The sequence below is a fragment of the Heterodontus francisci genome, chromosome 28 (genome assembly GCF_036365525.1).
Source record: "Heterodontus francisci isolate sHetFra1 chromosome 28, sHetFra1.hap1, whole genome shotgun sequence".
Lineage (NCBI taxonomy): Eukaryota > Metazoa > Chordata > Chondrichthyes > Heterodontiformes > Heterodontidae > Heterodontus > Heterodontus francisci.
The window spans coordinates 44498830-44526178 of record NC_090398.1 but is presented as its reverse complement, the minus strand read 5'-3'; positions in this window follow the sequence as shown (position 1 = coordinate 44526178).

The following is a 27349-nucleotide window of genomic DNA, read 5'->3' as shown; positions in this document are numbered from 1 at the left end:
GTGTGTGGGAAAAAGGCTTCAGTGTGTGGGGAAGAGGTTTCAGTGTGTGGGGAAGGCTTTCAGTCTGTGGCGAAGAGGTTTCAGTGTGTGGGAACAGTTTTCAGTGTGTGGGGAAGGGTTTCAGTGTGTGGGGATGGGTTGCAGTGTGTGGGGAAGGGGTTTCAGTTTGTGGGGCTGGGTTTCACTGAGTGGGGAAGGGGTTTCAGTGTGTGGGGAAGAGGTTTCAGTGTGTGGGGATGGGTTTCAGTGTGTGGGGAATAGGTTTCAGTGTGTGGGGAAGGGGTTTCAGTTTGTGGGTAAGGGGTTACTGTGTGTGGGGATGGGTTTCAGTGTGCGGGGAAGGGGTTTCAGTCTGTGGGGAATAGGTTTTAGTGTGTGGATAAGGGGTTTCAGTGTGTGGGGAAGATGTTTTAGTATGTGGGGAAATGGTTTCATTCTGTGGGGAAGGGGTTTCAGTGTGTGGGGAAGGGGTTTCAGTGTGTGGGGAAGGTGTTTCAGTGTGTGGGGAAGAGGTTGCAGTGTGTGGGGAAGAGGTTTCAGTGTTTGGGGAAGGTGTTTCAGTGTGTGGAGAAGAGGTTTCAGTGTGTGGGGAAGGGTTTCAGTCTGTGGCGAAGAGGTTTCAGTGTGTGGGAACAGTTTTCAGTGTGTGGGGAAGGGTTTCAGTGTTTGGGATGGGTTTCAGTGTGTGGGGAAGGGATTTCAGTGTGTGGGGATGTGTTTCAGTGGAAGGGGAAGGGGTTTCAGTGTGTAGGGAACAGGTTTCTGTGTGCGGGGAAGGGGATTCAGTGTGTGTGGAAGGGGATACAGTGTGTGTGGAAGGGGTTTCAGTGTGTGGGGAAGGGGTTTCAGTGAGTGTGGAAGAGTTTTCAGTGTGTGTGGAAGGGGTTTCAGTGTTTGTGGATGTGTTTCAGTGCGTGTGGAAGATGTTTCAACGTGTGTGGAAGATGATTCAGTGCGTGGGGAAGGAGTTTCAGTTTGAGGGGAAGAGGTTTCAGTGTGAGGGGAAGAGGTTTCAGTGTGTGGGCAAGAGGTTTCTGTGTTTGTGGAAATGGTTTCAGTGCGTGGGGAAGGGGCTTCAGTGTGTGGGGAAGAGGTTTCAGTGTGAGGGGAAGAGGTTTCAGTGTGTGGGGAAGAGGTTTCAGTGTGAGGGGAAGAGGTTTCAGTGTGTGGGGAAGAGGTTTCTGTGTTTGTGGAAGTGGTTTCAGTGCGTGGGGAAGGGGTTTCAGTGTGTGGGGAAGAGGTTTCAGTGTGTGGGGAAGGGTTTCAGTGTGTGGGGAAGGGGTTTCAGTGTGTGGGGAAGAGGTTTCAGTGTGCGGTGAAGGGGTTTCAGTGTGTGTGGAAGGGGTTACAGTGTGTGTGGAAGGGGTTTCAGTGTGTGGGGAAGGGGTTTCAGTGTGTGGGGAAGAGGTTTCAGTGTGTGGGGAAGGGTTTTAGTCTGTGGGGCAGAGCTTTCATTGTGTGGAGAAGAGGTTTCAGTGTGTGGGGATGGGTTTCAGTGTGTGGGGATGGGTTTCAGTGCATGGGGAAGGGGTTTCAGTGTGTGGGGAAGAGGTTTCAGTGTGTGGGGTAGAGGTTTCAGTGTGTGGGATAGAGGTTTCAGTGTGTGGGGATGGGTTTCCGTGTTGAGGGAAAGGTTTCAGTGTGTGGGGAAGAGGTTTCAGTGTGTGGGGAAGAGGTTTCAGTGTGTGGGGATGGGTTTCAGTGTGTGGGGAAGTGTTTCAGTGTGTGGGCAGGAGGTTTCAGTGTTTGCGGAAGGGGTTTCAGTGTGTGTGGAAGAGGTTCAAGTGTGTGTGGAACGGGTTTCAGTGTGTGGTTAAGGGGTTTCAGTCTTTGGGGAAGAGGTTTCAGTATGTGGGCAAGAGATTTCAGTGTGTGAGGATGGGTTTCAGTGTGTAGTTAAGGGGTTTCAGTCTGTGGGGAAGAGGTTTCAGTGTGTGGGGAAGAGGTTTCAGTGCGTGGGGAAGGGGTTTCAGTGCGTGGGGAAGAGATTTCAGTGCGTGGAAAAGAGGTTTCAGCGTGTGGAGAATAGGTTTCAGAGTGTGGGGATGGGGTTTCAGTCTGTGGGGAAGTCGTTTCAGTGTGTGGGGAAGAGGTTTCAGTGAGTGGGGAAGGGGTTTCAGTGTGTGGTGAAGGGGATTCAGTCTGTGGGGAAGAGGTTTCAGTGTGCGGGAAAGGGGTTTCAGTGTGTGGGAAAAAGGCTTCAGTGTGTGGGGAAGAGGTTTCAGTGTGTGGGGAAGGCTTTCAGTCTGTGGCGAAGAGGTTTCAGTGTGTGGGAACAGTTTTCAGTGTGTGGGGAAGGGTTTCAGTGTGTGGGGATGGGTTGCAGTGTGTGGGGAAGGGGTTTCAGTTTGTGGGGCTGGGTTTCACTGAGTGGGGAAGGGGTTTCAGTGTGTGGGGAAGAGGTTTCAGTGTGTGGGGATGGGTTTCAGTGTGTGGGGAATAGGTTTCAGTGTGTGGGGAAGGGGTTTCAGTTTGTGGGTAAGGGGTTACTGTGTGTGGGGATGGGTTTCAGTGTGCGGGGAAGGGGTTTCAGTCTGTGGGGAATAGGTTTTAGTGTGTGGATAAGGGGTTTCAGTGTGTGGGGAAGATGTTTTAGTATGTGGGGAAATGGTTTCATTCTGTGGGGAAGGGGTTTCAGTGTGTGGGGAAGGGGTTTCAGTGTGTGGGGAAGGTGTTTCAGTGTGTGGGGAAGAGGTTGCAGTGTGTGGGGAAGAGGTTTCAGTGTTTGGGGAAGGTGTTTCAGTGTGTGGAGAAGAGGTTTCAGTGTGTGGGGAAGGGTTTCAGTCTGTGGCGAAGAGGTTTCAGTGTGTGGGAACAGTTTTCAGTGTGTGGGGAAGGGTTTCAGTGTTTGGGATGGGTTTCAGTGTGTGGGGAAGGGATTTCAGTGTGTGGGGATGTGTTTCAGTGGAAGGGGAAGGGGTTTCAGTGTGTAGGGAACAGGTTTCTGTGTGCGGGGAAGGGGATTCAGTGTGTGTGGAAGGGGATACAGTGTGTGTGGAAGGGGTTTCAGTGTGTGGGGAAGGGGTTTCAGTGAGTGTGGAAGAGTTTTCAGTGTGTGTGGAAGGGGTTTCAGTGTTTGTGGATGTGTTTCAGTGCGTGTGGAAGATGTTTCAACGTGTGTGGAAGATGATTCAGTGCGTGGGGAAGGAGTTTCAGTTTGAGGGGAAGAGGTTTCAGTGTGAGGGGAAGAGGTTTCAGTGTGTGGGCAAGAGGTTTCTGTGTTTGTGGAAATGGTTTCAGTGCGTGGGGAAGGGGTTTCAGTGTGTGGGGAAGAGGTTTCAGTGTGAGGGGAAGAGGTTTCAGTGTGTGGGGAAGAGGTTTCAGTGTGAGGGGAAGAGGTTTCAGTGTGTGGGGAAGAGGTTTCTGTGTTTGTGGAAGTGGTTTCAGTGCGTGGGGAAGGGGTTTCAGTGTGTGGGGAAGAGGTTTCAGTGTGTGGGGAAGGGTTTTAGTCTGTGGGGCAGAGCTCTCAGTGTGTGGGGAAGTGGTTTCAGTGCGTGGGGATGGGTTTCTGTGTGTGGGGATGGGGTTCAGTGCATGGGGAAGGGGTTTCAGTGTGTGGGGAAGAGGTTTCAGTGTGTGGGGATGGGTTTCAGTGTGTGGGGAAGGGGTTTCAGTGTGTGGGGAAGAGGTTTCAGTGTGTGGGGATGGGTTTCAGTGTGTAGGGAAAGGTTTCAGTTTGTGAGGAAGGGGTTTCAGTGTGTGGGGAAGAGGTTTCAGTGTGTGTGGATGGGTTTCAGTGTGTGGGGAAGTGTTTCAGTGTGTGGGGAGGAGGTTTCAGTGTGTGCGGAAGGGGTTTCTGTGTGTGTGCAAGAGGTTCAAGTGTTTGTGGAACGGGTTTCAGTGTGTGTGGAAGGTATTTCAGTGTGTGCGGAAGGGGTTTCAGTGTGTGGGGAGGAGGTTTCGGAGAGTGGGGGGAGAGGTTTCAGTGTGTGGGGATGGGTTTCAGTGCTTGTGAAAGATGTTTCAGTGTGTGGGGAAGAGATTTCAGTTTGTGGAGAAGGGTTTCAGTGTGTGGGGAAGTGTTTAAGTATGTGGGGAAGGGGTTTCAGTGTGTGTGGAAGGTGTTTCACGGTGTGGGGAAGGGGTTTCAGAGTGCGTGGAAGGGGTTTCAGCGTGTGGGGAAGGGGTTTCAGCGTGTGCGGAAGGGTTTCAGTGTGAGGGGAAGAGGTTTCAGTGTGTGGGGAAGAGGTTTCTGAGTTTGTGGAAGTGGTTTCAGTGCGTGGGGAAGGGGTTTCAGTGTGTGGGGAAGAGGTTTCAGTGTGTGGGGAAGTGTTTTAGTCTGTGGGGCAGAGCTTTCAATGTGGGGGGAAGAGGTTTCAGTGTGTGGGGAAATGGTTTCATTCTGTGGGGAAGGGGTTTCAGTGTGTGGGGATGAGGTTTCAGTGTGTGGGGAAGGGGTTTCAGTGTGTGGGGAAGGGGTTTCAGTGTGTGGGGAAGGTGTTTCAGTGTGTGGGGAAGAGGTTGCAGTGTGTGGGGAAGAGGTTTCAGTGCCTGGGGAAGAGGTTTCAGTGTATGTGGAAGGCTTTCTGTATGTGGGGAAGGTGTTTCAGTGTGTGGAGAAGAGGTTTCAGTGTGTGGGGAAGGGTTTCAGTCCGTAGGGAAAGGTTTCAGTGTGTGTGGAAGAGGTTTCAGTGTGTGGGATGGGTTTCAGTGTGTGGGGAAGGGATTTCAGTGTGTGGGGATGTGTTTCAGTGTAAGGGGAAGGGGTTTCAGTGTGTGGGGAACAGGTTTCTGTGTGCGGGGAAGGGGATTCAGTGTGTGTGGAAGGGGATACAGTGTGTGTGGAAGGGGTTTCAGTGTGTGGGGAAGGGGTGTCAGTGTGTGTGGAAGAGTTTTCAGTGTGTGTGGAAGGGGTTTCAGTGTTTGTGGATGTGTTTCAGTGCGTGTGGAAGATGTTTCAGCGTGTGTGGAAGATGATTCAGTGCGTGGGGAAGGAGTTTCAGTGTGAGGGGAAGAGGTTTCAGTGTGAGGGGAAGTGGTTTCAGTGTGTGGGGAAGAGGTTTCTGTGTTTGTGGAAGTGATTTCAGTGCGTGGGGAAGGGGTTTCAGTGTGTGGGGAAGAGGTTTCAGTGTGTGGGGAAGGGTTTTAGTCTGTGGGGCAGAGCTTTCAGTGTGTGGGGAAGACGTTTCAATGTGTGGGGATGGGTTTCAGTGTGTGGGGATGGGTTTCAGTGCATGGGGAAGGGGTTTCAGTGTGTGAGGAAGAGGTTTCAGTGTGTGGGGATGGGTTTCAGTGTGTGGGGAAGGGGTTTCAGTGTGTGGGGAAGAGGTTTCAGTGTGTGGGGTAGAGGTTTCAGTGTGTGGGGATGAGTTTCAGTGTGTAGGGAAAGGTTTCAGTTTGTGAGGAAGAGGTTTCAGTGTGTGGGGAAGAGGTTTCAGTGTGTGTGGATGGGTTTCAGTGTGTGGGGAAGTGTTTCAGTGTGTGGGGAGGAGGTTTCAGTGTGTGCGGAAGGGGTTTCTGTGTGTGTGGAAGAGGTTCAAGTGTTTGTGGAACGGGTTTCAGTGTGCGTGGAAGGTATTTCAGTGTGTGCGGAAGGGGATTCAGTGTGTGGGGAGGAGGTTTCGGAGAGTGGGGGGGAGAGGTTTCAGTGTGTGGGGATGGGTTTCAGTGCTTGTGAAAGATGTTTCAGTGTGTGGGGAAGAGGTTTCAGTTTGTGGAGAAGGGTTTCAGAGTGTGGGGAAGTGTTTAAGTATGTGGGGAAGGGGTTTCAGTGTGTGTGGAAGGTGTTTCACGGTGTGGGGAAGGGGTTTCAGAGTGTGTGGAAGGGGTTTCAGCGTGTGGGGAAGGGGTTTCAGCGTGTGCGGAAGGGTTTCAGTGTGCGGGGAAGAGGTTTCAGTGTGTGGGGATGGGTTTCAGTGTGTGGGGAAGGTGTTTCAGTCTGTGGGGATGGGTTTCAGTGTGCGGGGAATGGGTTTCAGTGTGTGTGGAAGGTGTTTCAAAGTGTGTGGAAGGGGTTTCAGCGTGTGGGGAAGGGGTTTCAGTGTGTGCGGAGGGGGTTCCAGTGTGTGGGGAAGAGGTTTCAGAGTGTGGGGAAGAGGTTTCAGTGAGTGTGAAAGATGTTTCAGCGTGTGGGGAAGATGTTTCAGTGTGTGGGGAAGAGGTATCAGTGTGTGGGGATGGGTTTCCTTGTGTGGGGAATTGTTTCAGTGTGTGGGGATGGGTTTCAGTGTGTGGGGATGGGTTTCAGTGTGTGTGGAAGGGGTTTCAGTGCATGTGGAAGAGGTTTCAGTGTGTGTGGAAGGGTTTTCAGTGTGTGGGGAAGGGATTTCAGTGTGTGGGGAAGGGGTTTCAGTGTGTGTGGAAGGGGTTACAGTGTGTGTGGAAGGGGTTTCAGTGTGTGGGGAAGGGGTTGCAGTGAGTGTGCAAGAGTTTTCAGTGTGTGGAAGGGGTTTCAGTGTGTGTGGATGGGTTTCAGTGCGTGTGGAAGATGTTTCAGCGTGTGAGGAAGAGGTTTCAGTGTGTGGGGAAGATGTTTCTGTGTGTGTGGAAGATGATTCAGTGCGTGGGGAAGGAGTTTCAGTGTGAGGGGAAGAGGTTTCACTGTGTGGGGAAGAGGTTTCAGTGTGTGGGGAAGAGGTTTCTGTGTTTGTGGAAGTGGTTTCATTGCGTGGGGAAGGTGTTTCAGTTTGTGGGGAAGAGGTTTCGGTGTGTGGGGAAGGGTTTTAGTCTGTCGGGCAGAGCTTTCAGTGTGTGGGGAAGATGTTTCAGTGTGTGGGGATGGGTTTCAATGTGTGGGGATGGGTTTCAGTGCATGGGGAAGAGGTTTCAGTGTGTGGGGATGGGTTTCAGTGTGTGGGGAAGGGGTTTCAGTGTGTGGGGAAGAGGTTTCAGTGTGTGGGGTAGAGGTTTCAGTGTGTGGGGATGGGTTTCAGTGTGTAGGGAAAGGTTTCAGTGTGTGGGGAAGAGGTTTCAGTGTATGGGGAAGAGGTTTCAGTGTGTGGGGATGGGTTTCAGTGTGCGGGGAAGTGTTTCAGTGTGTGGGGAGGAGGTTTCATTGTGTGCGGAAGGGGTTTCAGTGTGTGTGGAAGAGGTTCAAGTGTGTGTGGAACGGGTTTCAGTGTGTGTGGAAGGTATTTCAGTGTGTGTGGAAGGGGTTTCAGTGTGCGGGGAAGAGGTTTCAGAGTGTGGGGAAGAGGTTTCAGTGTGTGGGGATGGGTTTCAGAGCGTTTGAAAGATGTTTCAGTGTGTGGGGAAGAGGTTTCAGTGTGTGGAGAAGGGTTTCAGTGTGTGGGGAAGTGTTTAAGTCTGTGAGGAAGGGGTTTCAGTGTGTGTGGAAGGTGTTTCACGGTGTGGGGAAGGGGTTTCATTGTATGTGGAAGAGATTTCAGTGTGTGTGGAAGGTGTTTCACTGTGTGTGGAAGGGGTTTCAGTGTGTGTGGAAGGGGTTTCAGCGTGTGGGGAAGGGGTTTCAGCGTGTGGGGAAGGGTTTCAGTGTGTGGGGATGAGGTATCAGTGTGTGGGGATGGGTTTCAGTGTGTGGGGAAGGTGTTTCAGTCTGTGGGGATGGCTTTCAGTGTGTGTGGAAGGTGTTTCACGGTGTGGGGAAGGGGTTTCATTGTGTGTGGAAGAGATTTCAGTGTGTGTGGAAGGTGTTTCACTGTGTGTGGAAGGGGTTTCAGTGTGTGTGGAAGGGGTTTCAACGTGTGGGGAAGGGGTTTCAGTGTGTGCGGAAGGGGTTTCAGTGTGTGGGGAAGAGGTTTCAGAGTGTGGGGTAGAGGTTTCAGTGTGTGGGGATGGGTTTCAGTGTGTAGGGAAAGGTTTCAGTTTGTGAGGAAGAGGTTTCAGTGTGTGGGGAAGAGGTTTCAGTGTGTGTGGATGGGTTTCAGTGTGTGGGGAAGTGTTTCAGTGTGTGGGGAGGAGGTTTCAGTGTGTGCGGAAGGGGTTTCTGTGTTTGTGGAAGGGTTTTCAGTGTGTGGGGAAGGGATTTCAGTGTGTGGGGAAGGGGTTTCAGTGTGTGTGGAAGGGGTTACAGTGTGTGTGGAAGGGGTTTCAGTGTGTGGGGAAGGGGTTTCAGTGTGTGTGGAAGGGGTTACAGTGTGTGTGGAAGGGGTTTCAGTGTGTGGGGAAGGGGTTGCAGTGAGTGTGCAAGAGTTTTCAGTGTGTGGAAGGGGTTTCAGTGTGTGTGGATGGGTTTCAGTGCGTGTGGAAGATGTTTCAGCGTGTGAGGAAGAGGTTTCAGTGTGTGGGGAAGATTTTTCAGTGTGTGTGGAAGATGATTCAGTGCGTGGGGAAGGAGTTTCAGTGTGAGGGGAAGAGGTTTCACTGTGTGGGGAAGAGGTTTCAGTGTGTGGGGAAGAGGTTTCTGTGTTTGTGGAAGTGGTTTCAGTGCGTGGGGAAGGTGTTTCAGTGTGTGGGGAAGAGGTTTCGGTGTGTGGGGAAGGGTTTTAGTCTGTCGGGCAGAGCTTTCAGTGTGTGGGGAAGAGGTTTCAGTGTGTGGGGATGGGTTTCAATGTGTGGGGATGGGTTTCAGTGCATGGGGAAGGGGTTTCAGTGTATGGGGAAGAGGTTTCAGTGTGTGGGGATGGGTTTCAGTGTGTGGGGAAGGGGTTTCAGTGTGTGGGGAAGAGGTTTCAGTGTGTGGGGAAGAGGTTTCAGTGTGTGTGGATGGGTTTCAGTGTGTGGGGAAGTGTTTCAGTGTGTGGGGAGGAGGTTTCAGTGTGTGCGGAAGGGGTTTCTGTGTGTGTGCAAGAGGTACAAGTGTTTGTGGAACGGGTTTCAGTGTGTGTGGAAGGTATTTCAGTGTGTGCGGAAGGGGTTTCAGTGTGTGGGGAGGAGGTTTCGGAGAGTGGGGGGGAGAGGTTTCAGTGTGTGGGGATGGGTTTCAGTGCTTGTGAAAGATGTTTCAGTGTGTGGGGAAGAGGTTTCAGTTTGTGGAGAAGGGTTTCAGTGTGTGGGGAAGTGTTTAAGTATGTGGGGAAGGGGTTTCAGTGTGTGTGGAAGGTGTTTCACGGTGTGGGGAAGGGGTTTCAGAGTGCGTGGAAGGGGTTTCAGCGTGTGGGGAAGGGGTTTCAGCGTGTGCGGAAGGGTTTCAGTGTGAGGGGAAGAGGTTTCAGTGTGTGGGGAAGAGGTTTCTGAGTTTGTGGAAGTGGTTTCAGTGCGTGGGGAAGGGGTTTCAGTGTGTGGGGAAGAGGTTTCAGTGTGTGGGGAAGTGTTTTAGTCTGTGGGGCAGAGCTTTCAATGTGGGGGGAAGAGGTTTCAGTGTGTGGGGAAATGGTTTCATTCTGTGGGGAAGGGGTTTCAGTGTGTGGGGATGAGGTTTCAGTGTGTGGGGAAGGGGTTTCAGTGTGTGGGGAAGGGGTTTCAGTGTGTGGGGAAGGTGTTTCAGTGTGTGGGGAAGAGGTTGCAGTGTGTGGGGAAGAGGTTTCAGTGCCTGGGGAAGAGGTTTCAGTGTATGTGGAAGGCTTTCTGTATGTGGGGAAGGTGTTTCAGTGTGTGGAGAAGAGGTTTCAGTGTGTGGGGAAGGGTTTCAGTCCGTAGGGAAAGGTTTCAGTGTGTGTGGAAGAGGTTTCAGTGTGTGGGATGGGTTTCAGTGTGTGGGGAAGGGATTTCAGTGTGTGGGGATGTGTTTCAGTGTAAGGGGAAGGGGTTTCAGTGTGTGGGGAACAGGTTTCTGTGTGCGGGGAAGGGGATTCAGTGTGTGTGGAAGGGGATACAGTGTGTGTGGAAGGGGTTTCAGTGTGTGGGGAAGGGGTGTCAGTGTGTGTGGAAGAGTTTTCAGTGTGTGTGGAAGGGGTTTCAGTGTTTGTGGATGTGTTTCAGTGCGTGTGGAAGATGTTTCAGCGTGTGTGGAAGATGATTCAGTGCGTGGGGAAGGAGTTTCAGTGTGAGGGGAAGAGGTTTCAGTGTGAGGGGAAGTGGTTTCAGTGTGTGGGGAAGAGGTTTCTGTGTTTGTGGAAGTGATTTCAGTGCGTGGGGAAGGGGTTTCAGTGTGTGGGGAAGAGGTTTCAGTGTGTGGGGAAGGGTTTTAGTCTGTGGGGCAGAGCTTTCAGTGTGTGGGGAAGACGTTTCAATGTGTGGGGATGGGTTTCAGTGTGTGGGGATGGGTTTCAGTGCATGGGGAAGGGGTTTCAGTGTGTGGGGAAGAGGTTTCAGTGTGTGGGGATGGGTTTCAGTGTGTGGGGAAGGGGTTTCAGTGTGTGGGGAAGAGGTTTCAGTGTGTGGGGTAGAGGTTTCAGTGTGTGGGGATGAGTTTCAGTGTGTAGGGAAAGGTTTCAGTTTGTGAGGAAGAGGTTTCAGTGTGTGGGGAAGAGGTTTCAGTGTGTGTGGATGGGTTTCAGTGTGTGGGGAAGTGTTTCAGTGTGTGGGGAGGAGGTTTCAGTGTGTGCGGAAGGGGTTTCTGTGTGTGTGGAAGAGGTTCAAGTGTTTGTGGAACGGGTTTCAGTGTGCGTGGAAGGTATTTCAGTGTGTGCGGAAGGGGATTCAGTGTGTGGGGAGGAGGTTTCGGAGAGTGGGGGGGAGAGGTTTCAGTGTGTGGGGATGGGTTTCAGTGCTTGTGAAAGATGTTTCAGTGTGTGGGGAAGAGGTTTCAGTTTGTGGAGAAGGGTTTCAGAGTGTGGGGAAGTGTTTAAGTATGTGGGGAAGGGGTTTCAGTGTGTGTGGAAGGTGTTTCACGGTGTGGGGAAGGGGTTTCAGAGTGTGTGGAAGGGGTTTCAGCGTGTGGGGAAGGGGTTTCAGCGTGTGCGGAAGGGTTTCAGTGTGCGGGGAAGAGGTTTCAGTGTGTGGGGATGGGTTTCAGTGTGTGGGGAAGGTGTTTCAGTCTGTGGGGATGGGTTTCAGTGTGCGGGGAATGGGTTTCAGTGTGTGTGGAAGGTGTTTCAAAGTGTGTGGAAGGGGTTTCAGCGTGTGGGGAAGGGGTTTCAGTGTGTGCGGAGGGGGTTCCAGTGTGTGGGGAAGAGGTTTCAGAGTGTGGGGAAGAGGTTTCAGTGAGTGTGAAAGATGTTTCAGCGTGTGGGGAAGATGTTTCAGTGTGTGGGGAAGAGGTATCAGTGTGTGGGGATGGGTTTCCTTGTGTGGGGAATTGTTTCAGTGTGTGGGGATGGGTTTCAGTGTGTGGGGATGGGTTTCAGTGTGTGTGGAAGGGGTTTCAGTGCATGTGGAAGAGGTTTCAGTGTGTGTGGAAGGGTTTTCAGTGTGTGGGGAAGGGATTTCAGTGTGTGGGGAAGGGGTTTCAGTGTGTGTGGAAGGGGTTACAGTGTGTGTGGAAGGGGTTTCAGTGTGTGGGGAAGGGGTTGCAGTGAGTGTGCAAGAGTTTTCAGTGTGTGGAAGGGGTTTCAGTGTGTGTGGATGGGTTTCAGTGCGTGTGGAAGATGTTTCAGCGTGTGAGGAAGAGGTTTCAGTGTGTGGGGAAGATGTTTCTGTGTGTGTGGAAGATGATTCAGTGCGTGGGGAAGGAGTTTCAGTGTGAGGGGAAGAGGTTTCACTGTGTGGGGAAGAGGTTTCAGTGTGTGGGGAAGAGGTTTCTGTGTTTGTGGAAGTGGTTTCATTGCGTGGGGAAGGTGTTTCAGTTTGTGGGGAAGAGGTTTCGGTGTGTGGGGAAGGGTTTTAGTCTGTCGGGCAGAGCTTTCAGTGTGTGGGGAAGATGTTTCAGTGTGTGGGGATGGGTTTCAATGTGTGGGGATGGGTTTCAGTGCATGGGGAAGAGGTTTCAGTGTGTGGGGATGGGTTTCAGTGTGTGGGGAAGGGGTTTCAGTGTGTGGGGAAGAGGTTTCAGTGTGTGGGGTAGAGGTTTCAGTGTGTGGGGATGGGTTTCAGTGTGTAGGGAAAGGTTTCAGTGTGTGGGGAAGAGGTTTCAGTGTATGGGGAAGAGGTTTCAGTGTGTGGGGATGGGTTTCAGTGTGTGGGGAGGAGGTTTCAGTGTGTGCGGAAGGGGTTTCAGTGTGTGTGGAAGAGGTTCAAGTGTGTGTGGAACGGGTTTCAGTGTGTGTGGAAGGTATTTCAGTGTGTGTGGAAGGGGTTTCAGTGTGCGGGGAAGAGGTTTCAGAGTGTGGGGAAGAGGTTTCAGTGTGTGGGGATGGGTTTCAGAGCGTTTGAAAGATGTTTCAGTGTGTGGGGAAGAGGTTTCAGTGTGTGGAGAAGGGTTTCAGTGTGTGGGGAAGTGTTTAAGTCTGTGAGGAAGGGGTTTCAGTGTGTGTGGAAGGTGTTTCACGGTGTGGGGAAGGGGTTTCATTGTATGTGGAAGAGATTTCAGTGTGTGTGGAAGGTGTTTCACTGTGTGTGGAAGGGGTTTCAGTGTGTGTGGAAGGGGTTTCAGCGTGTGGGGAAGGGGTTTCAGCGTGTGGGGAAGGGTTTCAGTGTGTGGGGAAGAGGTATCAGTGTGTGGGGATGGGTTTCAGTGTGTGGGGAAGGTGTTTCAGTCTGTGGGGATGGGTTTCAGTGTGTGTGGAAGGTGTTTCACGGTGTGGGGAAGGGGTTTCATTGTGTGTGGAAGAGATTTCAGTGTGTGTGGAAGGTGTTTCACTGTGTGTGGAAGGGGTTTCAGTGTGTGTGGAAGGGGTTTCAACGTGTGGGGAAGGGGTTTCAGTGTGTGCGGAAGGGGTTTCAGTGTGTGGGGAAGAGGTTTCAGAGTGTGGGGTAGAGGTTTCAGTGTGTGGGGATGGGTTTCAGTGTGTAGGGAAAGGTTTCAGTTTGTGAGGAAGAGGTTTCAGTGTGTGGGGAAGAGGTTTCAGTGTGTGTGGATGGGTTTCAGTGTGTGGGGAAGTGTTTCAGTGTGTGGGGAGGAGGTTTCAGTGTGTGCGGAAGGGGTTTCTGTGTTTGTGGAAGGGTTTTCAGTGTGTGGGGAAGGGATTTCAGTGTGTGGGGAAGGGGTTTCAGTGTGTGTGGAAGGGGTTACAGTGTGTGTGGAAGGGGTTTCAGTGTGTGGGGAAGGGGTTTCAGTGTGTGTGGAAGGGGTTACAGTGTGTGTGGAAGGGGTTTCAGTGTGTGGGGAAGGGGTTGCAGTGAGTGTGCAAGAGTTTTCAGTGTGTGGAAGGGGTTTCAGTGTGTGTGGATGGGTTTCAGTGCGTGTGGAAGATGTTTCAGCGTGTGAGGAAGAGGTTTCAGTGTGTGGGGAAGATGTTTCAGTGTGTGTGGAAGATGATTCAGTGCGTGGGGAAGGAGTTTCAGTGTGAGGGGAAGAGGTTTCACTGTGTGGGGAAGAGGTTTCAGTGTGTGGGGAAGAGGTTTCTGTGTTTGTGGAAGTGGTTTCAGTGCGTGGGGAAGGTGTTTCAGTGTGTGGGGAAGAGGTTTCGGTGTGTGGGGAAGGGTTTTAGTCTGTCGGGCAGAGCTTTCAGTGTGTGGGGAAGAGGTTTCAGTGTGTGGGGATGGGTTTCAATGTGTGGGGATGGGTTTCAGTGCATGGGGAAGGGGTTTCAGTGTATGGGGAAGAGGTTTCAGTGTGTGGGGATGGGTTTCAGTGTGTGGGGAAGGGGTTTCAGTGTGTGGGGAAGAGGTTTCAGTGTGTGGGGTAGAGGTTTCAGTGTGTGGGGATGGGTTTCAGTGTGTAGGGAAAGGTTTCAGTGTGTGGGGAAGAGGTTTCAGTGTATGGGGAAGAGGTTTCAGTGTGTGGGGATGGGTTTCAGTGTGCGGGGAAGTGTTTCAGTGTGTGGGGAGGAGGTTTCAGTGTGTGCGGAAGGGGTTTCAGTGTGTGTGGAAGAGGTTCAAGTGTGTGTGGAACGGGTTTCAGTGTGTGTGGAAGGTATTTCAGTGTGTGTGGAAGGGGTTTCAGTGTGCGGGGAAGAGGTTTCAGAGTGTGGGGAAGAGTTTTCAGTGTGTGGGGATGGGTTTCAGAGCGTTTGAAAGATGTTTCAGTGTGTGGGGAAGAGGTTTCAGTGCGTGGAGAAGGGTTTCAGTGTGTGGGGAACTGTTTAAGTCTGTGAGGAAGGGGTTTCAGTGTGTGTGGAATGTGTTTCACGGTGTGGGGAAGGGGTTTCATTGTATGTGGAAGAGATTTCAGTGTGTGTGGAAGGTGTTTCACTGTGTGTGGAAGGGGTTTCAGTGTGTGTGGAAGGGGTTTCAGCGTGTGGGGAAGGGGTTTCAGCGTGTGGGGAAGGGTTTCAGTGTGTGGGGAAGAGGTATCAGTGTGTGGGGATGGGTTTCAGTGTGTGGGGAAGGTGTTTCAGTCTGTGGGGATGGGTTTCAGTGTGTGTGGAAGGTGTTTCACGGTGTGGGGAAGGGGTTTCATTGTGTGTGGAAGAGATTTCAGTGTGTGTGGAAGGTGTTTCACTGTGTGTGGAAGGGGTTTCAGTGTATGTGGAAGGGGTTTCAACGTGTGGGGAAGGGGTTTCAGTGTGTGCAGAAGGGGTTTCAGTGTGTGGGGAAGAGGTTTCAGAGTGTGGGGTAGAGGTTTCAGTGTGTGGGGATGGGTTTCAGTGTGTAGGGAAAGGTTTCAGTTTGTGAGGAAGAGGTTTCAGTGTGTGGGGAAGAGGTTTCAGTGTGTGTGGATGGGCTTCAGTGTGTGGGGAAGTGTTTCAGTGTGTGGGGAGGAGGTTTCAGTGTGTGCGGAAAGGGTTTCTGTGTTTGTGGAAGAGGTTCAAGTGTTTGTGGAACGGGTTTCAGTGTGCGTGGAAGGTATTTCAGTGTGTGCGGAAGGGGATTCAGTGTGTGGGGAGGAGGTTTCGGAGAGTGGGGGGGAGAGGTTTCAGTGTGTGGGGATGGGTTTCAGTGCTTGTGAAAGATGTTTCAGTGTGTGGGGAAGAGGTTTCAGTTTGTGGAGAAGGGTTTCAGTGTGTGGGGAAGTGTTTAAGTATGTGGGGAAGGGGTTTCAGTGTGTGTGGAAGGTGTTTCACGGTGTGGGGAAGGGGTTTCAGAGTGTGTGGAAGGGGTTTCAGCGTGTGGGGAAGGGGTTTCAGCGTGTGCAGAAGGGTTTCCGTGTGCGGGGAAGAGGTTTCAGTGTGTGGGGATGGGTTTCAGTGTGTGGGGAAGGTGTTTCAGTCTGTGGGAATGGGTTTCAGTGTGCGGGGAATGGGTTTCAGTGTGTGTGGAAGGTGTTTCAAAGTGTGTGGAAGGGGTTTCAGCGTGTGGGGAAGGGGTTTCAGTGTGTGCGGAGGGGGTTCCAGTGTGTGGGGAAGAGGTTTCAGAGTGTGGGGAAGAGGTTTCAGTGAGTGTGAAAGATGTTTCAGCGTGTGGGGAAGATGTTTCAGTGTGTGGGGAAGAGGTATCAGTGTGTGGGGATGGGTTTCCTTGTGTGGGGAATTGTTTCAGTGTGTGGGGATGGGTTTCAGTGTGTGGGGATGGGTTTCAGTGTGTGGGGATGGGTTTCAGTGTGTGTGGAAGGGGTTTCAGTGCATGTGGAAGAGGTTTCAGAGTGTGCGGAAGGGTTTTCAGTGTGTGGGGAAGGGGTTTCAGCTTGTGGGGAAGGGTTTAAGTGTGCGGGGAAGGCATTTCAGTGTGTGGGGAAGGGGTTTCAGTGTTTGTCGAAGTGGTTTCAGTGTGTGGGGAAGGGGTTTCAGTGTGCGGGGAAGGGGTTACACTGTGTGTGGAAGGCGTTTCAGTGTGTGGGGAAGAGGTTTCAGTGCGTGGGGAAGGAGTTTCAGTGTGTGGGGAAGAGGTTTCAGTGTCTGGGGAAGATGCTTCAGTTTGTGTGGATGGCTTTCTGCATGTGGGGAAGTTGTTTTAGTGTGTGGAGAAGAGGTTTCAGTGTGTGGGGAAGGGTTTCAGTCTGTAGGGAAAGGTTTCAGTGTGTGTGGAAGAGGTTTCAGTGTGTGGGATGGGTTTCAGTGTGTGGGGAAGGGATTTCAGTGTGTGGGGAAGGGGTTTCAGTGTGTGTGGAAGGGGTTACAGTGTGTGTGGAAGGGGTTTCAGTGTGTGGGGAAGGGGTTGCAGTGAGTGTGCAAGAGTTTTCAGTGTGTGGAAGGGGTTTCAGTGTGTGTGGATGGGTTTCAGTGCGTGTGGAAGATGTTTCAGCGTGTGAGGAAGAGGTTTCAGTGTGTGGGGAAGATGTTTCAGTGTGTGTGGAAGATGATTCAGTGCGTGGGGAAGGAGTTTCAGTGTGAGGGGAAGAGGTTTCACTGTGTGGGGAAGAGGTTTCAGTGTGTGGGGAAGAGGTTTCTGTGTTTGTGGAAGTGGTTTCAGTGCGTGGGGAAGGTGTTTCAGTGTGTGGGGAAGAGGTTTCGGTGTGTGGGGAAGGGTTTTAGTCTGTCGGGCAGAGCTTTCAGTGTGTGGGGAAGAGGTTTCAGTGTGTGGGGATGGGTTTCAATGTGTGGGGATGGGTTTCAGTGCATGGGGAAGGGGTTTCAGTGTGTGGGGAAGAGGTTTCAGTGTGTGGGGATGGGTTTCAGTGTGTGGGGAAGGGGTTTCAGTGTGTGGGGAAGAGGTTTCAGTGTGTGGGGTAGAGGTTTCAGTGTGTGGGGATGGGTTTCAGTGTGTAGGGAAAGGTTTCAGTGTGTGGGGAAGAGGTTTCAGTGTATGGGGAAGAGGTTTCAGTGTGTGGGGATGGGTTTCAGTGTGCGGGGAAGTGTTTCAGTGTGTGGGGAGGAGGTTTCAGTGTGTGCGGAAGGGGTTTCAGTGTGTGTGGAAGAGGTTCAAGTGTGTGTGGAACGGGTTTCAGTGTGTGTGGAAGGTAATTCAGTGTGTGTGGAAGGGGTTTCAGTGTGCGGGGAAGAGGTTTCAGAGTGTGGGGAAGAGGTTTCAGTGTGTGGGGATGGGTTTCAGAGCGTTTGAAAGATGTTTCAGTGTGTGGGGAAGAGGTTTCAGTGTGTGGAGAAGGGTTTCAGTGTGCGGGGAAGTGTTTAAGTCTGTGAGGAAGGGGTTTCAGTGTGTGTGGAAGGTGTTTCACGGTGTCGGGAAGGGGTTTCAGTGTGTGTGGAAGGGGTTTCAGCGTGTGGGGAAGGGGTTTCAGCGTGTGGGGAAGGGTTTCAGTGTGTGGGGAAGAGGTATCAGTGTGTGGGGATGGGTTTCAGTGTGTGGGGAAGGTGTTTCAGTCTGTGGGGATGGGTTTCAGTGTGTGTGGAAGGTGTTTCACGGTGTGGGGAAGGGGTTTCATTGTGTGTGGAAGAGATTTCAGTGTGTGTGGAAGGTGTTTCACTGTGTGTGGAAGGGGTTTCAGTGTGTGTGGAAGGGGTTTCAACGTGTGGGGAAGGGGTTTCAGTGTGTGCGGAAGGGGTTTCAGTGTGTGGGGAAGAGGTTTCAGAGTGTGGGGTAGAGGTTTCAGTGTGTGGGGATGGGTTTCAGTGTGTAGGGAAAGGTTTCAGTTTGTGAGGAAGAGGTTTCAGTGTGTGGGGAAGAGGTTTCAGTGTGTGTGGATGGGTTTCAGTGTGTGGGGAAGTGTTTCAGTGTGTGGGGAGGAGGTTCCAGCGTGTGCGGAAGGGGTTTCTGTGTGTGTGGAAGAGGTTCAAGTGTTTGTGGAACGGGTTTCAGTGTGTGTGGAAGGTATTTCAGTGTGTGCGGAAGGGGATTCAGTTGTGGGGAGGAGGTTTCGGAGAGTGGGGGGGAGAGGTTTCAGTGTGTGGGGATGTGTTTCAGTGCTTGTGAAAGATGTTTCAGTGTGTGGGGAAGAGGTTTCAGTTTGTGGAGAAGGGTTTCAGTGTGTGGGGAAGTGTTTAAGTATGTGGGGAAGGGGTTTCAGTGTGTGTGGAAGGTGTTTCACGGTGTGGGGAAGGGGTTTTAGAGTGTGTGGAAGGGGTTTCAGCGTGTGGGGAAGGGGTTTCAGCGTGTGCGGAAGGGTTTCAGTGTGCGGGGAAGAGGTTTCAGTGTGTGGGGATGGGTTTCAGTGTGTGGGGAAGGTGTTTCAGTCTGTGGGGATGGGTTTCAGTGTGCGGGGAATGGGTTTCAGTGTGTGTGGAAGGTGTTTCAAAGTGTGTGGAAGGGGTTTCAGCGTGTGGGGAAGGGGTTTCAGTGTGTGCGGAGGGGGTTCCAGTGTGTGGGGAAGAGGTTTCAGAGTGTGGGGAAGAGGTTTCAGTGAGTGTGAAAGATGTTTCAGCGTGTGGGGAAGATGTTTCAGTGTGTGGGGAAGAGGTATCAGTGTGTGGGGATGGGTTTCCTTGTGCGGGGAATTGTTTCAGTGTGTGGGGATGGGTTTCAGTGTGTGGGGATGGGTTTCAGTGTGTGGGGATGGGTTTCAGTGTGTGTGGAAGGGGTTTCAGTGCATGTGGAAGAGGTTTCAGTGTGTGTGGAAGGGTTTTCAGTGTGTGGGGAAGGGGTTTCAGCTTGTGGGGAAGGGTTTAAGTGTGCGGGGAAGATATTTCAGTGTGTGGGGAAGGGGTTTCAGTGTTTGTCGAAGGGGTTTCAGTGTGTGGGGAAGTGGTATCAGTGTGCGGGGAAGGGGTTACAGTGTGTGTGGAAGGCGTTTCAGTGTGTGGGGAAGAGGTTTCAGTGTGTGGGGAAGATGTTTCAGTGTGTGTGGAAGAGATTTCAGTGCGTGGGGAAAGAGTTTCAGTGTGTGGGGAAGAGGTTTCAGTGTTTGGGGAAGAGGTTTCAGTTTGTGTGGATGGCTTTCTGCATGTGGGGAAGGTGTTTCAGTGTGTGGGGAAGGGTTTCAGTCTGTAGGGAAAGGTTTCAGTGTGTGTGGAAGAGGTTTCAGTGTGTGGGATGGGTTTCAGTGTGTGGGGAAGGGATTTCAGTGTGTGGGGAAGGGGTTTCAGTGTGTGTGGAAGGGGTTACAGTGTGTGTGGAAGGGGTTTCAGTGTGTGGGGAAGGGGTTGCAGTGAGTGTGCAAGAGTTTTCAGTGTGTGGAAGGGGTTTCAGTGTGTGTGGATGGGTTTCAGTGCGTGTGGAAGATGTTTTAGCGTGTGAGGAAGAGGTTTCAGTGTGTGGGGAAGATGTTTCAGTCTGTGTGGAAGATGATTCAGTGCGTGGGGAAGGAGTTTCAGTGTGAGGGGAAGAGGTTTCACTGTGTGGGGAAGAGGTTTCAGTGTGTGGGGAAGAGGTTTCTGTGTTTGTGGAAGTGGTTTCAGTGCGTGGGGAAGGTGTTTCAGTGTGTGGGGAAGAGGTTTCGGTGTGTGGGGAAGGGTTTTAGTCTGTCGGGCAGAGCTTTCAGTGTGTGGGGAAGAGGTTTCAGTGTGTGGGGATGGGTTTCAATGTGTGGGGATGGGTTTCAGTGCATGGGGAAGGGGTTTCAGTGTGTGGGGAAGAGGTTTCAGTGTGTGGGGATGGGTTTCAGTGTGTGGGGAAGGGGTTTCAGTGTGTGGGGAAGAGGTTTCAGTGTGTGGGGTAGAGGTTTCAGTGTGTGGGGATGGGTTTCAGTGTGTAGGGAAAGGTTTCAGTGTGTGGGGAAGAGGTTTCAGTGTATGGGGAAGAGGTTTCAGTGTGTGGGGATGGGTTTCAGTGTGCGGGGAAGTGTTTCAGTGTGTGGGGAGGAGGTTTCAGTGTGTGCGGAAGGGGTTTCAGTGTGTGTGGAAGAGGTTCAAGTGTGTGTGGAACGGGTTTCAGTGTGTGTGGAAGGTATTTCAGTGTGTGTGGAAGGGGTTTCAGTGTGCGGGGAAGAGGTTTCAGAGTGTGGGGAAGAGGTTTCAGTGTGTGGGGATGGGTTTCAGAGCGTTTGAAAGATGTTTCAGTGTGTGGGGAAGAGGTTTCAGTGTGTGGAGAAGGGTTTCAGTGTGTGGGGAAGTGTTTAAGTCTGTGAGGAAGGGGTTTCAGTGTGTGTGGAAGGTGTTTCACGGTGTGGGGAAGGGGTTTCATTGTGTGTGGAAGAGATTTCAGTGTGTGTGGAAGGTGTTTCACTGTGTGTGGAAGGGGTTTCAGTGTGCGTGGAAGGGGTTTCAGCGTGTGGGGAAGGGGTTTCAGCGTGTGGGGAAGGGTTTCAGTGTGTGGGGAAGAGGTATCAGTGTGTGGGGATGGGTTTCAGTGTGTGGGGAAGGTGTTTCAGTCTGTGGGGATGGGTTTCAGTGTGTGGGGAATGGGTTTCAGTGTGTGTGGAAGGGGTTTCAGCGTGTGTGGAAGGGGTTTCAACGTGTGGGGAATGGGTTTCAGTGTGTGCGGAAGGGGTTTCAGTGTGTGGGGAAGAGGTTTCAGAGTGTGGAGAAGAAGTTTCAGTGTGTGGGGATGGGTTTCAGTGTGTGGGGAAGAGGTTTCAGTGTGTGGGGATGGGTTTCAGTCTGTGGGGATGGGTTTCAGTTAGTGTGGAAGGGGTTTCAGTGCATGTGGAAGAGGTTTCCGAGTGTGTGGAAGGGGTTTCAGTGTGTGGGGAAGGGGTTTCAGTGTGCGGGGAAGGGGTTACAGTGTGTGTGGAAGGGGTTTCAGTGTGTGGGGATGGGTTTCAGTGGGTGTGGAAGAAGTTTCAGCGTGTGGGGAAGAGGTTTCAGTGAGTGTGGAAGAGGTTTCAGTGCGTGGGGAAGGAGTTTCAGTGTGTGGGGAAGAGGTTTCAGTGTGTGGGGAAGAGGTTTCAGTGTGTGGGGAAGGCATTTTAGTGTGTGTGAAAGAGGTTTCAGTGTGTGTGGAAGGGGTTTCAGTGTGTGGGGATGGGTTTCAGTGCGTGTGGAAGATGTTTCAGCCTATGGGGAAGAGGTTTCAGTGTGTGGGGAAGATGTTTCAGTGTGTGTGGAAGATGATTCAGTGCGTGGGGAAGGAGTTTGAGTGTGAGGGGAAGAGGTTTCAGGGTGTGGGGAAGAGGTTTCAGTGTGTGGGGAAGAGGTTTCAGTGTTTGTGGAAGAGGTTTCAGTGCGTGTGGAAGGGGTTTCAGTGTGTGGGGAAGAGGTTTCAGTGTGTGAGGAAGGGTTTCAGTCTGTGGGGAAGAGGTTTCAGTGTGTGGGGATGGGTTTCAATGTGTGGGGAAGGGTTTCAGTCTGTGGCGAAGAGGTTTCAGTGTGTGGGAAGTGGTTTCAGTGTGTGGGGAAGGGTTTCAGTGTGTGGGGATGGGTTAAAGAGTGTGGGGAAGGTGTTTCAGTTTGTTTTGGATGGGTTTCACTGTGTGGGGAAGGGGTTTCAGTGTGTGGGGACGTGGTTTCAGTGTGTGGGGATGGGTTTCAGTGTGTGGGGAAGGGGTTTCAGTGTGTGGCGAAGGGGTTTCAGTTTGTGGGGAAGGTGTTTCAGTGTGTGGGGATGTGTTTCAGTGTGCGGGGAAGGGGTTTCAGTCTGTGGGGAAGAGGTTTCAGTGTGTGGATAAGTGGTTTCATTGTGTGGGGAAGATGTTTCAGTGTGTGGGGAAGTGGATTCAGTCTGTGGGGAAGGGGTTTCAGTGTGTGGGGAAGAGGCTTCAGTGTGTGGGGAAGGGGTTTCAGTGTGTGGGGAAGGGGTTTCAGTGTGTGGGGAAGAGGTTGCAGTGTGTGGGGAAGAGGTTTCCGTGTGTGGGGATGGGTTTCAGTGTCTGGGGAAGAGGTGTCATTGTGTGTGGATGGCTTTCTGTGTGTGGGGAAGGTGTTTCAGTGTGTGGGGAAGAGGTTTCAGTGTGTGGGGAAGGGTTTCAGTCTGTAGGGATAGGTTTCAGTGTGTATGGAAGAGGTTTCAGTGTGTGGGATGGGTTTCAGTGTGTGGGGAAGGGATTTCAGTGTGTGGGGATGTATTTCAGTGTGTGGGGAAGGGGTTTCAGTGTGTGGGGAAGAGGTTTCACTGTGCGGGGAAGGGGTTTCAGTGTCTGTGGAAGGGGTTTCAGTGTTTGGGGAAGGGGTTTCAGTGTGCCGGGAAGGACTTTACAGTGTGTGTCGAATGGGTTTCAGTGTGAGGGGATGGGATTCAGTGTGTGTGGAAGGGGTTTCAGTGTGAGGGGATGGGATTCAGTGCGTGTGGAAGATGTTTCAGCGTGTGGGGAAGAGGTTTCAGTGTGTGGGGAAGCTGTTTCTGTGTTTGTGGAAGTGGTTTCAGTGCGTGGGAAAGAGGTTTCAGTGTGTGGGGAAGAGGTTTCAGTGTGTGGGAAAGGGTTTTAGTCTGTGGGGCACAACTTTCAGTGTGTGGGGAAGAGGTTTCAGTGTGTGGAGATGGGTTTCAGTGCATGGGGAAGGGGTTTCAGTGTGTGGGGAAGAGGTTTCAGTGTGTGGGGATGGGTTTCAGTGAGTGGGGAAGGGGTTTCAGTGTGTGGGGAAGAGGTTTCAGTGTGTGGGGTAGAGGTTTCAGTGTGTGGGGATGGGTTTCAGTGTGTAGGGAAAGGTTTCAGTGTGTGGGGAAGAGGTTTCAGTGTGCGGGGATGAGGTTTCAGTGTGTGAGGATGGGGTTTCAGTGTGTGGGGAAGTGTTTCAGTGTGTGGGGAGGAGTTTTCAGTGTGTGTGGAAGGGGTTTCAGTGTGGGTGGAAGAGGTTCAAGTGTGTGTGGAACGGGTTTGAGTGTGTGTGGAAGGTGTTTCAGTGTGTGCGGAAGGGGTTTCAGTGTGTGGGGAAGATGTTTCAGTGTGTGGGGAAGAGGTTTCAGTGTGTGGAGATGGGTTTCAGTGTGTGGGGAAGGTTTTAAGTATGTGGGGAACGTGTTTCAGTGTGTGGGGAAGGGTTTCAGTCTGTAGGGATAGGTTTCAGTGTGTGTGGAAGAGGTTTCAGTGTGTGGGATGGGTTTCAGTGTGTGGGGAAGGGATTTCAGTGTGTGGGGATGTGTTTCAGTGTGTGGGGAAGGGGTTTCAGTGTGTGGGGAAGAGGTTTCACTGTGCGGGGAAGGGGTTTCAGTGTGTGTGGAAGGGGTTTCAGTGTTTGGGGAAGGGGTTTCAGTGTGCGGGGAAGGGCTTTACAGTGTGTGTCGAATGGGTTTCAGTGTATGAGGAAGCGGTTTCAGTGAGTGTGGAAGAGTTTTCTGTGTGTGTGGAAGGGGTTTCAGTGTGAGGGGATGGGATTCAGTGCGTGTGGAAGATGTTTCAGCGTGTGGGGAAGAGGTTTCAGTGTGTGGGGAAGATGTTTCTGTGTTTGTGGAAGTGGTTTCAGTGCGTGGGGAAGAGGTTTCAGTGTGTGGGGAAGAGGTTTCAGTGTGTGGGAAAGGGTTTTAGTCTGTGGGGCAGAACTTTCAGTGTGTGGGGAAGAGGTTTCAGTGTGTGGAGATGGGTTTCAGTGTGTGGGGATGGGTTTCAGTGCATGGGGAAGGGGTTTCAGTGTGTGGGGAAGAGGTTTCAGTGTGTGGGGATGTGTTTCAGTGAGTGGGGAAGGGGTTTCAGTGTGTGGGGAAGAGGTTTCAGTGTGTGGGGAAGAGGTGTCATTGTGTGTGGATGGCTTTCTGTGTGTGGGGAAGGTGTTTCAGTTTGTGGGGAAGAGGTTTCAGTGTGTGGGGAAGGGTTTCAGTCTGTAGGGATAGGTTTCAGTGTGTATGGAAGAGGTTTCAGTGTTTGGGATGGGTTTCAGTGTGTGGGGAAGGGATTTCAGTGTGTGGGGATGTATTTCAGTGTGTGGGGAAGGGGTTTCAGTGTGTGGGGAAGAGGTTTCACTGTGCGGGGAAGGGGTTTCAGTGTGTGTGGAAGGGGTTTCAGTGTTTGGGGAAGGGGTTTCAGTGTGCGGGGAAGGGCTTTACAGTGTGTGTCGAATGGGTTTCAGTGTATGGGGAAGCGGTTTCAGTGAGTGTGGAAGAGTTTTCTGTGTGTGTGGAAGGGGTTTCAGTGTGAGGGGATGGGATTCAGTGCGTGTGGAAGATGTTTCAGCGTGTGGGGAAGAGGTTTCAGTGTGTGGGGAAGATGTTTCTGTGTTTGTGGAAGTGGTTTCAGTGCGTGGGGAAGAGGTTTCAGTGTGTGGGGAAGAGGTTTCAGTGTGTGGGAAAGGGTTTTAGTCTGTGGGGCAGAACTTTCAGTGTGTGGGGAAGAGGTTTCAGTGTGTGGAGATGGGTTTCAGTGCATGGGGAAGGGGTTTCAGTGTGTGGGGAAGAGTTTTCAGTTTGTGGGGATGGGTTTCAGTGAGTGGGGAAGGGGTTTCAGTGTGTGGGGAAGAGGTTTCAGTGTGTGGGGTAGAGGTTTCAGTGTGTGGGGATGGGTTTCAGTGTGTAGGGAAAGGATTCAGTGTGTGGGGAAGAGGTTTCAGTGTGCGGGGATGAGATTTCAGTGTGTGAGGATGGGGTTTCAGTGTGTGGGGAAGTGTTTCAGTGTGTGGGGAGGAGTTTTCAGTGTGTGTGGAAGGGGTTTCAGTGTGGGTGGAAGAGGTTCAAGTGTGTGTGGAACGGGTTTGAGTGTGTGTGGAAGGTGTTTCAGTGTGTGCGGAAGGGGTTTCAGTGTGTGGGGAAGATGTTTCAGTGTGTGGGGAAGAGGTTTCAGTGTGTGGAGATGGGTTTCAGTGTGTGGGGAAGGTTTTAAGTATGTGGGGAACGTGTTTCAGTGTGTGGGGAAGGGTTTCAGTCTGTAGGGATAGGTTTCAGTGTGTGTGGAAGAGGTTTCAGTGTGTGGGATGTGTTTCAGTGTGTGGGGAAGGGATTTCAGTGTGTGGGGATGTGTTTCAGTGTGTGGGGAAGGGGTTTCAGTGTGTGGGGAAGAGGTTTCACTGTGCGGGGAAGGGGTTTCAGTGTGTGTGGAAGGGGTTTCAGTGTTTGGGGAAGGGGTTTCAGTCTGCGGGGAAGGGCTTTACAGTGTGTGTCGAATGGGTTTCAGTGTATGGGGAAGCGGTTTCAGTGAGTGTGGAAGAGTTTTCTGTGTGTGTGGAAGGGGTTTCAGTGTGAGGGGATGGGATTCAGTGCGTGTGGAAGATGTTTCAGCGTGTGGGGAAGAGGTTTCAGTGTGTGGGGAAGATGTTTCTGTGTTTGTGGAAGTGGTTTCAGTGCGTGGGGAAGAGGTTTCAGTGTGTGGGGAAGAGGTTTCAGTGTGTGGGAAAGGGTTTTAGTCTGTGGGGCAGAACTTTCAGTGTGTGGGGAAGAGGTTTCAGTGTGTGGAGATGGGTTTCAGTGTGTGGGGATGGGTTTCAGTGCATGGGGAAGGGGTTTCAGTGTGTGGGGAAGAGGTTTCAGTGTGTGGGGATGTGTTTCAGTGAGTGGGGAAGGGGTTTCAGTGTGTGGGGAAGAGGTTTCAGTGTGTGGGGTAGAGGTTTCAGTGTGTGGGGATGGGTTTCAGTGTGTAGGGAAAGGTTTCAGTGTGTGGGGAAGAGGTTTCAGTGTGCGGGGATGAGGTTTCAGTGTGTGAGGATGGGGTTTCAGTGTGTGGGGAAGTGTTTCAGTGTGTGGGGAGGAGTTTTCAGTGTGTGTGGAAGGGGTTTCAGTGTGGGTGGAAGAGGTTCAAGTGTGTGTGGAACGGGTTTGAGTGTGTGTGGAAGGTGTTTCAGTGTGTGCGGAAGGGGTTTCAGTGTGTGGGGAAGATGTTTCAGTGTGTGGGGAAGAGGTTTCAGTGTGTGGAGATGGGTTTCAGTGTGTGGGGAAGGTTTTAAGTATGTGGGGAACGTGTTTCAGTGTGTGGGGAAGGGTTTCAGTCTGTAGGGATAGGTTTCAGTGTGTGTGGAAGAGGTTTCAGTGTGTGGGATGGGTTTCAGCGTGTGGGGAAGGGATTTCAGTGTGTGGGGATGTGTTTCAGTGTGTGGGGAAGGGGTTTCAGTGTGTGGGGAAGAGGTTTCACTGTGCGGGGAAGGGGTTTCAGTGTGTGTGGAAGGGGTTTCAGTGTTTGGGGAAGGGGTTTCAGTGTGCGGGGAAGGGCTTTACAGTGTGTGTCGAATGGGTTTCAGTGCATGGGGAAGCGGTTTCAGTGAGTGTGGAAGAGTTTTCAGTGTGTGTGGAAGGGGTTTCAGTGTGAGGGGATGGGATTCAGTGCGTGTGGAAGATGTTTCAGCGTGTGGGGAAGAGGTTTCAGTGTGTGGGGAAGATGTTTCTGTGTTTGTGGAAGTGGTTTCAGTGCGTGGGGAAGAGGTTTCAGTGTGTGGGGAAGAGGTTTCAGTGTGTGGGACAGGGTTTTAGTCTGTGGGGCAGAGCTTTCAGTGTGTGGGGAAGAGGTTTCAGTGTGTGGGGATGGGTTTCAGTGTGTGGGGATGGGTTTCAGTGCATGGGGAAGGGGTTTCAGTGTGTGGGGAAGAGGTTTCAGTGTGTGGGGATGGGTTTCAGTGAGTGGGGAAGGGGTTTCAGTGTGTGGGTAAGAGGTTTCAGTGTGTGGGGTAGAGGTTTCAGTGTGTGGGGATGGGTTTCAGTGTGTAGGGAAAGGTTTCAGTGTGTGGGGAAGTGGTTTCAGTGTGTGTGGATGGGTTTCAGTGTGTGGGCAAGTGTTTCAGTGTGTGGGGAGGAGGTTTCAGTGTGTGCGGAAGGGGTTTCTGTGTGTGTGGAAGAGGTTCAAGTGTTTGTGGAACGGGTGTCAGTGTGTGTGGAAGGTATTTCAGTGTGTGCGGAAGGGGATTCAGTAGTGGGGAGGAGGTTTCGGAGAGTGGGGGGGAGAGGTTTCAGTGTGTGGGGATGGGTTTCAGTGCTTGTGAAAGATGTTTCAGTGTGTGGGGAAGAGGTTTCAGTTTGTGGAGAAGGGTTTCAGTGTGTGGGGAAGTGTTTAAGTATGTGGGGAAGGGGTTTCAGTGTGTGTGGAAGGTGTTTCACGGTGTGGGGAAGGGGTTTCAGAGTGTTTGGAAGGGGTTTCAGCGTGTGGGGAAGGGGTTTCAGCGTGTGCGGAAGGGTTTCAGTGTGCGGGGAAGAGGTTTCAGTGTGTGGGGATGGGTTTCAGTGTGTGGGGAAGGTGTTTCAGTCTGTGGGGATGGGTTTCAGTGTGCGGGGAATGGGTTTCAGTGTGTGTGGAAGGTGTTTCAAAGTGTGTGGAAGGGGTTTCAGCGTGTGGGGAAGGGGTTTCAGTGTGTGCGGAGGGGGTTCCAGTGTGTGGGGAAGAGGTTTCAGAGTGTGGGGAAGAGGTTTCAGTGAGTGTGAAAGATGTTTCAGCGTGTGGGGAAGATGTTTCAGTGTGTGGGGAAGAGGTATCAGTGTGTGGGGATGGGTTTCCTTGTGTGGGGAATTGTTTCAGTGTGTGGGGATGGGTTTCAGTGTGTGGGGATGGGTTTCAGTGTGTGGGGATGGGTTTCAGTGTGTGTGGAAGGGGTTTCAGTGCATGTGGAAGAGGTTTCAGTGTGTGTGGAAGGGTTTTCAGTGTGTGGGGAAGGGGTTTCAGCTTGTGGGGAAGGGTTTAAGTGTGCGGGGAAGGGATTTCAGTGTGTGGGGAAGGGGTTTCAGTGTTTGTCGAAGGGGTTTCTGTCTGTGGGTAAGGGGTTTCAGTGTGCGGGGAAGGGGTTACAGTGTGTGTGGAAGGCGTTTCAGTGTGTGGGGAAGATGTTTCAGTGTGTGGGGAAGATGTTTCAGTGTGTGTGGAAGAGGTTTCAGTGCGTGGGGAAGGAGTTTCAGTGTGTGGGGAAGAGGTTTCAGTGTCTGGGGAAGAGGTTTCAGTTTGTGTGGATGGCTTTCTGCATGTGGGGAAGGTGTTTCAGTGTGTGGAGAAGAGGTTTCAGTGTGTGGGGAAGGGTTTCAGTCTGTAGGGAAAGGTTTCAGTGTGTGCGGAAGAGGTTTCAGTGTGTGGGATGGGTTTCAGTGTGTGGGGAAGGGATTTCAGTGTGTGGGGAAGGGGTTTCAGTGTGTGTGGAAGGGGTTACAGTGTGTGTGGAAGGGGTTTCAGTGT